A 14793-nucleotide genomic window follows, 5' to 3' on the forward strand; every position below is an offset into this window, starting at 1 on the left:
GTTTCTTAAATAGTAGTTTTTAACAGCTACAAATGTTTATTTTGTAGATCAAGGTCCATTTCAGATATGCTACCATTAAAGCAGTTTGCAAAGTCCACAGATAACAGTTATAAAGGTCAAGAGAAGTTATTTAGAAATTACTTGTCATCTAATTCCAAAAGGAGGGAATGACTAGATAGTGCTTTGTTTTCTCAGAGAAGGAACTTGCCCAGTAGGCTACCACCAGCCCATCCATGCCTGACTTAGGCCTGAGGAACCGAGGTCATCTCTCCAGGGTGCACGGCCGGGTTACAAGCCCACCTGTGTCTGTCCACACCCGCCAAGCCTGCCAGAATTGTGTTTCTCAAAGCAAGTACTACACTTGAGCTGGCAGGACCAGTGCTCTGCCACTACCTGTGGGAACACCACGATCCTGAAAGAGTGCAAGAAACATGAGCAAAGGCACAAAAGTAGTAATTTGTCCAGAGTCTGTGAAAAGCAGCAAAGCATGAGCTCTGAAAGAAATGTGGGGCTGACCATGCTGAATAGTTGAAAGAGGCTGAAGGCAGAGCGGGGTCAGGTCCGGCTCCTTCACCATCAGTTCCTTTGTCCCTGGCACTCCCACCCCCTCCCAGAGTGCAGAAACAGCAAAGCAAAAGGAAAAGAACAAGCACGAGGGTTCAGATTTTGCTTCTAAAATTTAGTGTCCTTGGGCGGTTTATTGACTATATCTGAGTCTCAGTTCTCACAGGGTTACAGTAGGATTAAATGAGATACTGTGTGTAATAGGCAGGGTATTGTGCCCAACATAGGCAAGCACTCAATCCAGGATGGTTTGTGGCACGTTAACTTAAAGCGTATGATGTGCTTTTTTGCTTTTCTTAGAGACAAATGATTAGGTATTTAAAGACCTGTTTTCAGTTCCCTTGTGATATTCTGACAGCTGCTTTGAAATAAAGGAGATAGATGTAAACAAAACGAAAGTGATCTTGTTGTAAGCAAGACATTGTCTTTAACCATATAATTTAATAAATCACTTTGTAATTTATAGATATAGAACAACTGTATCAATTTGATTCTGACAGACTCATGTCCTTAAAAAAAATCCTAAAATACAAGTGTCAACTATTCAGTTTTTTACAAAGGTACTTACCAATCCTGTCCATGGAGCTATTCAAAACTCATTTTCACCCCTTCTTTTAAAGAGGTTTGTTATATAGAATATTTTATCACGACAAACGTATTAGATGTTTCCACACTAATTTCATTGGCAGAGCTTAGCGAATTTTATGACCCATGGTACACAAAACTTGTTAAAAAAACTTACTGTTTATAGTTTGCTCTGAGACGTTGATTCAGCAAGGCAGAATAACTACACTATTGTATACCGTATGGGCATTTTAACAGAGCTTTCTGTAAAAAACAGCTAGTAGCTAATTCAGAACCCCACAGAACAACAAAAGCCTACCGGGAGTATATAAATATTTTTCCAAGTGGTCCTGCCATCAGTTTTGTGTCTCCTCTTAAAACAGATTTCTTTCTTTCTTTGAAGATGCAACAGTTTCAGAGGAGGACTTTCTACCTAAGTATAGGTGACATATGTTTAGGAATCAAGAGTCAGGCAGTGGTGCTAGAGTCATATCACCCCCCCAGAGACAGAAACCTTCGGTGTCTCTAGTTCTTTTTCGTTATCTCTCCATTCAGTATATTTATTTTCTGAAAATCGTCCCTGGTGATTGAGAGCACTCATGTAGAATTAATGGCTTTAATGGAAAGGCTATGCTCCCAGACTCCTCAAATCTCTTCGGAATGTAATTTCACATATACAATTAAAACAGATAAAGAAATCCTAAATCTGCCTGTTATAATGGGTACTATTGGGACTTGAAAAGGAATCAAATACTTAAATATTTTCTGTGGATATGCTTGCAGTCTCATTTGTGTGTGTGTGTATATATACATATATACACACACGTACACACTTCTCCGGGTACTGGCATTCTCAGGACTCAGTAAATGAAAGCTGGCCCTTTAGAGGAAGGAATTAAGTAAGTGATCAGCCAACAGGTAAGAAAAAAAGAGCTTAGGGTAACAAACACTGTACAGTTTCTTGCTTCTCAGAAGTCCGTATCAGCACATCAACTTTTCACTGCCCAAGCAAGGTGTGCTGATGACTTAGTATTTATCCATTCTGGTTCCCTATTCCTTCTGGTCCATAGCAGGATTATGCTTTCCCCCTCCTTGCAGTTGAGCAAGACCGAGAGACAATTTCTGGCCAGTGAGATTTGGGCCAGATGAAAGCTTTTAATTGCTAATTCGAGACTCTCCACTCTCTCCTTCCCTGCCATGGCGGTCATGGTAATAAGCTCAAAGCAGCCTGGATTACTAAGCTACTGACGTAGGAGTCATAGCCCAGGAGAATCACTCTGGTACACAGTCTCTATGTGCAGTGAGAAATGAACCCTTGTTCTGTGAATTACTGAAGTTTTGATGTTTGTTATGCAGCATAACTTAGCTTGTCCTGATTGATAACAGAGATTTAATGTTTGTTTTTCCTCAGAGGGCTAGTTCCGCAAGCTACTTGGAGTTTGTGTGAGGTTTACTGAAAAGGGGAGATGAGTCTCAGGCAAACATTTTACAGAGTAAAGGGTACTGATGAGGAGTAGAGGAAAACTTTTAGGGGATATTCAAAACAAAGATGAGGTGGTGAAGTCAAGGAATATACTTGGGTATAGGAAGAAATGAAATAATCCACAAAAGTAAATTCTGGAGAAGAGTTTTCAGGGCACATATGAAAGTGAAGAATTTGTCTACAGTCCGTGTCAGTCTGACATGAGGATGAAGTCTTGGTTCTAACCTCACATCCCTCTTTGACTTCCCTAACAGCACCTAACCACAGACGCAGTCTGTGCAACTCTTGGGGTTCATTTTTGAGCAAGCATGCAATATTTGTCTACTTCACAACCAAGATTTCTTTGTTAACAGTGACTCTTGCTCTGTAGGTGGCTGTCTAGCTCAAGCCCTTGATCATCTGACTGCACTGGGTATATTCCATCCTGTTTCTTTACCATCTTCCTGGGTTCTGACTCACTGCTTTCGCCCGGTTCTAAGGACAGTCCAGAGACTACCTCTGCCGCTCAGAACTGGCAGCTTCACGCGTGAAACAAAAACTTTAAGAGGTGGCAGAATATCTAACAATAAAATTCAGAAAGTCTTAGATCATTTACATGAGAGCTAAAAAAATTTTCATGTAGTTGTAGAGGGTGCATATTGCTTACACTGCTTTTTTATATGGTTAGTAAACAGAGAGACATAAATGATAGCATGATATTTTTTATCCTTCAAAGGTAATGCTGTAGAAAAAGGAGGAGTCATAGCATTAATCATTGAGTACAGGTTTTATAGATCAGGAATTTTAATTTCTGTGGGGATTGTGACAGTATTATATAGTTTGACGTTTTCTAGCATCAGAGGTCTAAATTGGCCAGTCCCAATCTAGGGTGTGCAAAAAAAAGTAACTTTATTTTCTGAAGTGATCTCTTTCTAGTTCTCAGCTGCCATTCCCAATCATGGTATAAAACACACAACCTCGCCTTTTAAAAAGGTATCTCAGTATCTTCTCACTTGAAACACTTTCTTTTGACCAATCATTCAGTCTGTAAAAATTTCTCCTCCTCTCTAGGGTTCTCCCCTCCCTCTTAATCAGGATGGCATTTGAGTACAGGCGAGGCATGCCCCCTCTTGCTGTGCTTCCTGTGATATCTTACATGGGCTTGACCTCTGGGCCTCCATCCTGTCCTCACTGAATCCACGGGGTCGATAGGAAAGCTGTGTCAGGGGCTGCAGAGGCGTGCCGTTCTGTCTGTGTGTAGGAAATCTGCACTCAGCTGCCTTCCCCTCCCTCTGGAAACCAAGTCAGTTTTAACCCTGCAGTTCCCTAAGCACCTCCAAACTCTTTATCAGCACCTTGAAATTCTTGGTTGCTTTCTCTGCACTACCCAGGAGTTTGTAGAGTCCTGCAAAAACTACCCTCTGGTCCACAGCCGGGAAAACCTTCCTCAGACTTCATTCCTCTGTCCATTACTTCTGGGCCACGATGGACACAACACTTTGTCCCCAACAGGACTTTCTGAAAGGCTTGCAGTTTTTGCAGGCTCTTCCCCCAGAGAAGCCAAGCGACAGCCTGAAAATTTCGGGCTTACCCTTTAGCTTTTCTGAGCATCCTGTCTTGTTCCACCTCTTAGTGTGAAAGTCAGGGAGGATGAAGGGAACTTGGTCCCTCCTCAGGACTGCCCCACGTTAGGCTCATCCGCTCAGAATCTCTGTGTGCCCCAACCCTTCTGGACCTGGAAGGTGTGGAATTTTCTTTGCAAGGTATTTGGAATTACTCTTCTCACTATGATTATAATACAGTTAATCCTCCAAATTTGTTTTTTCTTATGTAAAAACTAAGCTTTGGAAGTTCTTAGAAAACCTTTTAACCACTTGAAAGCCTGTCTTACAAAGCTTTGAACTTAAAAAAAAATCTATTTTCAAACTCAAAGTTAAGCTTCCCTGTTGGTAGGTGGCAATCCCGAGCAATAAGTTTCAGCCTTACAGGTTACTTAAGAATAGTCCTAATGGCAGGAGGGGGAGAGGGGCCGGGGTGGGAGGTGGAGTAAAGAGAGGGGACTAGCATGACTGAAAAAGAAAAGGTCGCTGGATAACGTTTAAGAAGCTACTATATTATCCTCAGTGCTAATTGGCCATCAGAGAATGGTACCACTTCAGGGGAGCGGAGCCTCTGATTACAATTCTTTAGTACCCACAGTATCCAACTGTGGTCTCATATGTAACTTAGTTTTCTCCTTCAGGAAGCAGGTTGAGCCAGAAGTTTTCACGAATGAACCAAGTGTTCCAGATTATAATAAGGAAGTAATAGCGCTTTCTCCATAACTGTCCATGGCTCTATGATGAGTAAAAAAGTAAAAGAAACTTACAGAAAACATGGATAAATTTTGTATTTTTCTAGTATTGTGAATAAAATTCTCTTGGTGCTAAAGAACACCGCTAAATACAGTTTAGGGGTAGTATTTATATAAGAGAACATCTTATTAATTAATATGCAGTACATTACAGTCTTTAGTGAACAGTGAATGCCTTTATAAGTGTATATACTTTTGTAGCTAAAACTTCACCAGCAGTCCGTCAAAGCAGTATCATGTCTCCACCAGTGGACTGCTTGCAGGTCTTTGATTGCTAAATACATTTCACTGAAAGTTATGCCTTGATAGTTGGGTAAATGGCATTTTCAACCTATGTGTGATGATAGTATCTGAAAGCAAAATCTGGACCCAGTAGGTTAATTATAAGTGAAAGGTACTAATCTTTTATTATTCTAGGATATTAACAACTCATCTAAAAAGGCATTTGGCAAATGTGGGACAAATTTTCACATAGCTGACTATTTTATTTTAGTCAAATAAAGAATATTTGTTTTGTCTAACACGAGGCTTAACGTTTGTTGCAACTCAACAGGCTGCCGGTTTTCTTTCACTGTCAATTATTAGCTTTAAAATAAACACATAGTTAGAAACTACCTTTTAAGGAAGAGGGAAACCTGGAGTTAGCTAGGCTTAAAAATTATAAGGGAGTAGAATGCACCCCAACAGAACAATATATGAATCACACAAAACTGCTTTCTGTTACAGCACCTTGATCAGTTACATCAGCAACAGCTGAAAACCATTAGTTGCTGCTGGCTGCTCTTCGTGAGATGCTTTCCTTCCTCTTGGGCATCCTGACATCAGTCTATCACTTTCCTACCCAAACAGTGCTTGGGGCTCTGCTATCTTTAAATAATTGAAAAGAATGAAAGAAAATATTTTATTTTATTTTTTTTATTAACCCATTAACTTTAATTAATTTATTTATTTATTTATTTTATTTTTGGTTGTGTTGGGTCTTCGTTTTTTCTGTGCGAGGGCTTTCTCCAGTTGTGGCAAGCGGGGGCCACTCTTCATCGCGGTGTGCGGGCCTCTCACTGTCGCGGCCTCTCTTGCTGCGGAGCACAGGCTCCAGATGCGCAGGCTCAGTAATTGTGGCTCACGGGCCCAGTTGCTCCGCGGCATGTGGGATCCTCCCAGACCAGGGCTCGAACCCGTGTCCCCTGCATTAGCAGGCAGATTCTCAACCACTGCGCCACCAGGGAAGCCCAGAAAATATTTTAGTAATCAAAATGAGAACATTGGTATCTTGTTTATATATTAATCAAATGTGCAGCAGTAGCTGCTCAAAAAAGGATTTTAAAGAAAGCTTTATAAAGGTAATTTAAATGCTTAACATGACAATAAAAACAACCAATTTATCAGTTTAGCAATCTCTACTTTTTGATGTCCATAACCTTAACTTTTATATTTATTTTATTTTATTTTCCACACTGCGCAGCTTGCAGGATCTTAGTTCCCTGACCGGGGATTGAACCCCGGGGCCATGGCAGTGAAAGCACTGAGTCCTAACCACTGGACCACCAGGGAACTCCCTGTAACTTTAATTTTTAAAATTTCAGTGACTTGTATTATTCTTCTACCCATTTTCTTACAAGACTATTAACTTTGTGAGTAGTAAGTGCTGTTAAGATGGAATTCAAGCTCATTTTTAGTTACATTTTAAAAAGTATTGGTTTAGAAATGCGACAGATTTCTGTATATTAATTTTGTATTCTGCAACTTTGCCAAATTCGTTGATGAGCTCTAGTAGTTTTCTGGTGACATCTCTAGGATTTTCTATCTATAGTATCAAGTCATCAGCAAACAGTGACAGTTTTACTTCTTCCTTTCCAATTTGGATTTCTTTTATTTCTCTTTCTTCTCTGATTGCTGTGGCTAGGACTTCCAAAACCATGTTGAATAAAAGAATGGGCATCCTTGTCTTGGTCCTGATCTTAGAGGAAATGCTTTCAGTTTTTCACCATTGAGAACGATGTTGGCTGTGGGTTTGTCATATATGGCCTTTATTATGTTGAGGTATGTTCCCTCTTTGCCCACCTTCTGAAGAGTAGTTATCATAAATGGGTGTTGAATTTTATCAAAAGCTTTTTCTGCATCTATTGAGATGATCATATAGTTTTTATTCTTCAATTTATTAATGTGTGGTGTATCACATTGATTGATTTGCAGATGTTGAAAAATCCTTGCATCCCTGGGATAAATCCTACTTGATCATGGTGTATGATCCTTTTAATGTATTGTTGGATTTGGTTTCCTAGTATTTTGTTGAGGATTTTTGCATCTATGTTCATCAGTGATATTGGCCTGTGAAGTATCAGTAAGAGAAATTAAGGAAACAATCCCATTTACTGCTGCATCAAAAAGAATAAAATACTTAGGAATAAACCTACCTAAGGAGGCAAAAGATTTGTACTCTGAAAACTATGACACTGATGAAAGAAACTGGACATGACACAAACAGACGGAAAGCTATACTGTGTTCCTGGATTGGAAGAATCAATATTGTTACAGTGACCATACTACCCAAGACAGTATACAGATTCAGTGCAATCCCTATCAAAACACCAATGGCATTTTTCATAGAACTAGAACAAAAAATTTTTAAATTTGTATGAAAACACAGAAGACCCTGAATAGCCAAAACAATCTTGAGAAAGAAGAATGGAGCTGGAGAAATCATGCTCCCTGACTTCAGACTATACTGCAAAGCTACAGTAATCAAAACAGCATGGTACTGGCACAAAAACAGACATATAGAGCAATGGAACAGGATAGCCCAGAAATAAACCTATGCACTTATGGTCAATTAATCTATGACAGAGGAGGCCAGAATATACAATGGAGAAAAGACAAAACTCTTCAATAAGTAATGCTGGGAAAACTGAGCAGCTACATGTAAAAGAATGAAATTAGAACATTCTCTAACACCATATACAAAAATAAGCTCAAAATGGATTAGAGACCTAAATGTAAGACTGAATACTGTAAGACTCCTAGCGGAAAACATAAATCGCAGCTATATTTTTTTGGATCCGTCTCCTAAAGGAAAGGAAATAAAAGCAAAAATAAACAAATGGGACCTAATTAAACTTAAAAGCTTTTGCACAGCAAAGAAAACCATCAACAAAACGAAAAGACAACCTACTGAATGGGAGAAAATATTTGCAAATGATATGACCAATAAGGGATTAATACCCAACATATATAAACAGCTCATACAACTCAACATCAAAAACACAAACAACCTGTTGAAAAATGGGCAGAAAAACTGAATAGACATTTTTCCAAAGAGGAAATGCAGATGGCCAACAGGCACATGAGAAGATGCTCAACATCGCTAATTGTCAGGGAAATGCAAATCAAAACCACAATGAGATATCACATCACACTTGTCAGAATGGCTATCATGGAACAAAAAACCCACAAATAACAAATGTTGGTTAGGATGTGGAGAAAAGAGAACCCTGGTACTCTATTAATGGGAATGCAAATTGATGCAGCCACTGTGGAAAACATTATGGAGGTTTCTCAGAAAACTAAAAATAGAACTACATATGACCCAGTAGTTCCACTCCTGGATATATATCCCTCCAAAACACAAAAACACTCATCAGAAAAGATACATGCACCCCAGTGTTCATAGCAGCATTATTTACAGTTGCCAAGACATGGAAGCAACCTAAATGTCCATCGACAGAGGAATGGATAAAGATGATGTGGTACATATATACAGTAGAATATTAGTCAGCCATAGAATAAGATTGAAATAATGCCATTTGCAGCAACATGGATGGACTTAGAGATTGTCACACTAAGTGAAGTCAGACAGGGAAAGACAAATATCATATGATATTGCTTACGTTTGGAATATAAAAAAAAAATGATACAGATGAACTTATTTACAGAACTGAAACAGACTCACAGACTTAGAGAACAAACTTATGGTTACCAGGGGGGACGAGCGTGGGGGTGGATAGATTGGGAGCTTGGGATTGACACATAAACACTGCTATATGTAATATAGATAACTAAAAAGGACCTACTGTATAGCACAGGGAACTCTGCTCAGTATTCTGTAATAACCTAAATGGGAAAAGAATTTCCAAAAGAATAAATATATGTACGCGTATACCTGAATCACTGTGCTGTACACCCGAAACTAACACAACATTGTTAGTCAACTATACTCCAATATTAAATAACAATTTTAAAAAATAAAGAAGTATTGGTTTTTGTAATAGTTACTGGGGTCAAAATTCTGAAGAACACTTTACCATGGTATTTCTTAAGCCACATAAAGTAAATGATACATAACGAAATGATAAAGACAAAAAGCTGTGTTGGATCTACTATGCCGAGAACTGCTAAACTCTCTGCAGCATTGTCTTCATTAACCTGTGTTAAATTTTGATAGGCAATAGGAGTTTAGTACGGGGCGTCCAGAGGACGGACCCCTCTCAGCCATCAAGACCTCACCGACCTAGCCCTCCCCGCCGTGTAGCTGGAGTGTCGTTCAGCCTTCTGTTTGCCACAGCCAGAGCTCCACTCAGTTTCCAAAGGTCAGTTGCAACTTAGTGCAGTTTTAGGCAAGTGGTCTCCACATTCAAGTGGATCGCAGTCGGTTAATCTCTAGTCAGAGGCAGAACTAGACCTGTGCGAGCGAGGGCAACCATGCTGACAGACACCTTGTGCTTAAGGGCGAACTTCCTGCCCCTGCTTCCAGGATCTCATGAGGATGTTGTTTCTACACTCCAGGGTTGCGGACTCGGCGGAGCGTCTGCAGCTGAGTTCAGAACAAGAAGACCTCACATAGGCAATGTTTTTTGTTTTTTGTTTTTTGTTTTTTTTTAATTTTATAGCTACTTTTATTTTTATTTATTTATTTATTTATTGGGCTGTGCTGGGTCTTCGGTTCGTGAGAGGGCTTTCTCTAGTTGCGGCAAGTGGGGGCCACTCTTCATCGCGGTGTGGGGACCGCTCTTCATCGCGGTGCGCGGGCCTCTCACTATCGCGGCCCCTCCCGTTGCGGGGCACAGGCTCCAGACGCGCAAGCTCAGTGGTTGTGGCTCACGGGCCCAGCTGCTCCGTGGCATGTGGGATCTTCCCAGACCAGGGCTCGAACCCGTGTCCCCTGCATTGGCAGGCAGATTCTCAACCACTGCGCCACCAGGGAAGCCCTAGGCAATGTTTTTTACTCTCCCCACCAACTTTTCTTTTACAAAAAATTACTTCCTCATTTAATTCATGCATCCTCTCATTCATGAAACATTTATGCATCACTTAAGTGCTAGATGCTATGGTATATGAAATTTAATATTACAGTATCCACACTCAGAGGAGCACAGTCTAGAGGAAGAGACAGACATGTGAACAAACAATTGCAGGACTTCCCTGGTGGTGCTGTGGTTAAGAATCCTCCTGCCAATGCAGGGGACACCAGTTCGAGCCCTGGGCCGGGAAGATCCCACATGCCACGGAGCAACTAAGCCCGTGCGCCACAACTACTGAGCCTGCGCTCTAGAACCTGCATGCCACAACTACTGAAGCCCGTGTGCCTAGAGCCCGTGCTCCGCAACAAGAGAAGCCACCGCAATGAGAAGCCTGCACACCGCAGGCTTTCATCCTTTCACTTATTTCTTGCAGTGGGATCCTGCAGGAAGCAACTCAGAGACAGTGGGAAGTGATGGTAGGAGTGGAGGTGATTATACTCACTTACGTTAAGACAAACAAAAAAAGTTCTAGGGCATTAGCTTGCTTCATAACGTCTGCCTGAAATTACATGAATGACTAAGCACAAAGAGTTTTGTGGCTCTGAGGCTTTTTTATATGTATGAGCTTTTGGTTTCTTTATTACAGACAGCAGGAGTTGGCCAACACGTAACCTCTGGGAAAGTTTTTCCGGAATGTTTTTTTGACAGGTTTTTAAGTGTCTCTGAGGTTGAAAAGGGAGAGTGAGCTGGTGCCTCTGTTGTGAAATGTCAACAGCCATTGAGAGGGAATGAAACTCTCTGAACCAAATAAATCAAAGCACTTATGTTTGAAGAAAAACAGGTTGAGCAACATCAATAACACGGTCAGACACCCCTACATCGGCAGCTTTCTGATAAATCAGAACTGGAAAGAAAACTTGTGGAGTAATTAGCATAGTAAATCATTTGCCAACTTAAAGATTGTTCATTTGAAAGCTAGTTTTGGTTGGTGTTTCTGGTGTTTAGATCTGTTTTTAAGTATAAAAGCAAAACAGTGTCCTAAGCCCAAACTGGAAACTACTCAAGTGCCGCAAAGGTAGAGTGGATGGTTTATGATAGATTCACATGTTGGATTACTACACAGCAATAAGAATGCAGAAACTACAAGTATGCAAACGTGGATGAATCCCACAAACAACATCGAGCAACAGAAATCGGATGCAAGAGAGCGCACGCTGTGTGATTGCGTTCGCGCACGGTCCCGAGCAGTCCAGGTTCATCAGCGGTGCTGGACGTGCCTTCTGTTTAGAGGGGGCGGGAGGCAGCAACTGAAAGGGAGCCTCAGGCGCTGGCGGTGTTGCTTTGCTGGTCTGGGCACTGGTTACACAGGCGTGTTCACTGCAGACGCATTCTTCCGCCTGTACACTTCCACTCGCGCACTCTTCTCTATGCATGTTGTGCTTGGCAAAGGGTTACCTACAAAGTAATATGCCTGTTCACTTCAGCAGAGTTTTGGAAAAGCAGAATATATTACCTGTTTAATCTTGCCTCTTGCTTTTATTTTCATTTAACGCTAAGCTATAACATATTCCCATGTCATTTAATACGTTTCATTGAAGGAACTTTAATACCTTCATTATTTTAAGATATTTTTGAAAGTAAGGAAATATTCATTGTATTCACTCACACATATACAAGTAGTAGGTAGGGTTGTAGCATAAAAACCACAGTTAAAAATCTGAGAGAGAATAACTTTTCTCTCCTTTTTCACGTTAGACCAGAAGGCTTATGCTGCTAAATGCAAAAGCACCATTCCCCCTACACAGCAACAGCAGTGATGGGAGAAAAGTTCTCCGAAGGAAATGCTTCCCTTTTTAAGTTGTCCTGAAATATCAGTTCTTTTAACTGTAAGACCTTGGTTGTTATAGTTTTCCACAGTTCAGAAGTAGGGAAAAGAACATAAAAATGTATTCTTGGCCTTAAAGTTTATTAAGGGAAGTTTCCCCTTCCCTTTTCTATTAAATTCACCTCATCAACTCAAGCTGATGCTAAATGCTAATCTATCTTCCATAATATTTGCAATGAAAAAATATAAATATGTGTTTTGGGTGTCAGGAACAAGTCAGAAATCTAAAAATAAACACAGAGGAATAAATAATAAAGTTGAATATAAATAAATACACTGGTACACTACAGAATTCACTGCGTTCTGCAGCCAGAGGCCTGGTTTATATAATGTTAAAATTCAGTTTTTATGACCATAGGCTGGTTCTCAAAATCTCACAGAGATTAAAATACGTGTTTATAAAGCAATGGAGAATATTATATGTAATCTAATCAGCTAAAACAAATTCTCCGTAATGCCTAGATTTCCCTTTCAATCTAAAGAGACATAAATAGTGTTACCATCAACACTTTTTCTCCCTTACTAATCTAACCAAATTTGGCATTTCAAACCAAATTTGTCTCTATTGTAAACAATAAATTTTAAAAAACATCTTAGGCAGGAAGACAACAAATGTTTATTCCTTTTCACTTCCCTTACTATCAATTATTGTGTTTGTTTTATGGAACTGTATACACATAGTTTTTTAGTCTTTTGGTTTTTTCATACTTTTTACATCATCTCATTGATCCCTTTTGAGAATTAAGATAAAATGATACACAGCAGTGTTGTTTACTTTTCATAAGGAGGAAATTTTGGCCAGATGTGTTTCCAGATAAATAGTGTGATCAATGATTACACTATTAAAATTATTGAGGCATTTTTAGGAAAGAAAAAACGGGAAAGAAAGGAAGGAAAAGGGCAAAGGTCATGAATTAGAATATAGCTTATGTGCAGGTAAGAGTAGCTGTGCGGGACATAGTTTTATAATGCTGTCTTTCATTTCTGTTCGCAGCTGTCAGCTGGTTTAGATGCTAGTAAAATGTAGGCTTATACCTAAGCTTACCTGTGCTTAAATGTTTAGCTTGTGGTCTTTTACGTTGAAGATAAAGGGCACAAGTAGAAAAATATGTATATTATACATAAACTACCAGGGTTCCTAAGTCCAAAATAAGACCTACGATGCCCTGCAGGTAGAATCTCAACAGTATAGCTTTGAGTAATTATACTTCAGTTTCCTTATCCATAAAATGGGGATAAGGCTATTACCTAAAATTATAAAGATTAAATGAGTTCATACATATCAATCACTTAAAGTAGTGCCTGGCACACAGGAAGTGCTCTGTAGAAGTTCACCATCATTACTACAATTGACCTCATGACTAGTAAGACAGTTTGTGGCTTCTAGCATGCCTGTAGTCCTGCTGCCAGTATTTAATGACGCAGTCTGTTGGAAAAATGGAACTTTAGGCTATTAGCAAGACTTACGCCCCCATCCACAATGCAGGGACTCTGCGAGCATGTTATTCTTGGAACCATGGTCCGTATTTCAAAAGAAACACTCATCATTTTTGTGATAAAGTTAATTTGACTTACTCATTTGTATAGTCAGAAGGGTCTACAAATAAGCTAAATAAAAGTGTCCCCCTGGTGTTGCTGGCGGTGAGGAGCTGCCGTGAAAGGTAAGGGCGTACACAACAGAAGTGTAGGAAGTGAGGATGTAGAGTAGGATGGGGAGGTGCACTGCTGGTTAAAGGTAAACAAGTGCTGTACGTATCTGCCCTAAAGGTCCCATGAACCTAAGCATCCTTTTCTCAAGTTCCCACTCTCAGTTATTCACAGGGTTAACACACACACCCACCGTTCCCAGCCCTTAGTCTTCCCTATTCTGACCTATGTACAGGCCACACGAGGACATTTATTTCCCATACAGGCCAGGAAGGGTTTTCAGGACTAGGGATTTTACGTCGTTTTGAAAATTCTTACCGTGTACCCCTCTAGGATGGTTCCTCAGAAAAACAGTACCTTCCATGTGTCTTGTTTCTCTAACATTTTGAAACACGTATTGTAGTCTAGTAATGTATGTTTATATTAAGGAGGGTTAGGTGTGATTATGTACTTAATAATGACAACCTGTAATTATTTTTGTGATCATCAGCTGTTCAGATTTCGTATTTGTTTTTCAAGAGCTTGACAGGCACTCGCAGTTGCTTGCCACATGTGCCACAACTACTGAGCCCATGCACCACAACTACTGAGCCCGTGCACCACAACTACTGAGCCCGTGCACCACAACTACTGAGCCCGTGCACCACAGCTACTGAGCCCGTGCACCACGACTACTGAGCCCGTGCACCACAGCTGCTGAGCCCGTGCACCACAACTACTGAGCCCGTGCACCACGACTACTGAGCCCGTGCACCACAACTACTGAGCCCGTGCACCACAGCTACTGAGCCCGTGCACCACGACTACTGAGCCCGTGCACCACAGCTGCTGAGCCCGTGCACCACAACTAGAGGAAGAAGCCTGCACACCGCAGCGAAAGATCCTGTGTGCCGCAACTAAGACCTGACACAGCCAAAACTAAAATAAATAAATAAATATTTTTAAAAAAGATTATGGTGCATAGTAGATGCAAATTATTTTTGCTCAGTTGTCGAAAACCAGTTTATAAGTACTCTGTATTTTAGCTAAAAACTCCATGTAAATAAATATTGACGATTTTGAGCATTGAAACCCTGATTACCAA

This window comes from Balaenoptera borealis (assembly GCF_965194805.1).
Source record: "Balaenoptera borealis genome assembly, chromosome: 5".
Classification (NCBI taxonomy): Eukaryota; Metazoa; Chordata; class Mammalia; order Artiodactyla; family Balaenopteridae; genus Balaenoptera; species Balaenoptera borealis.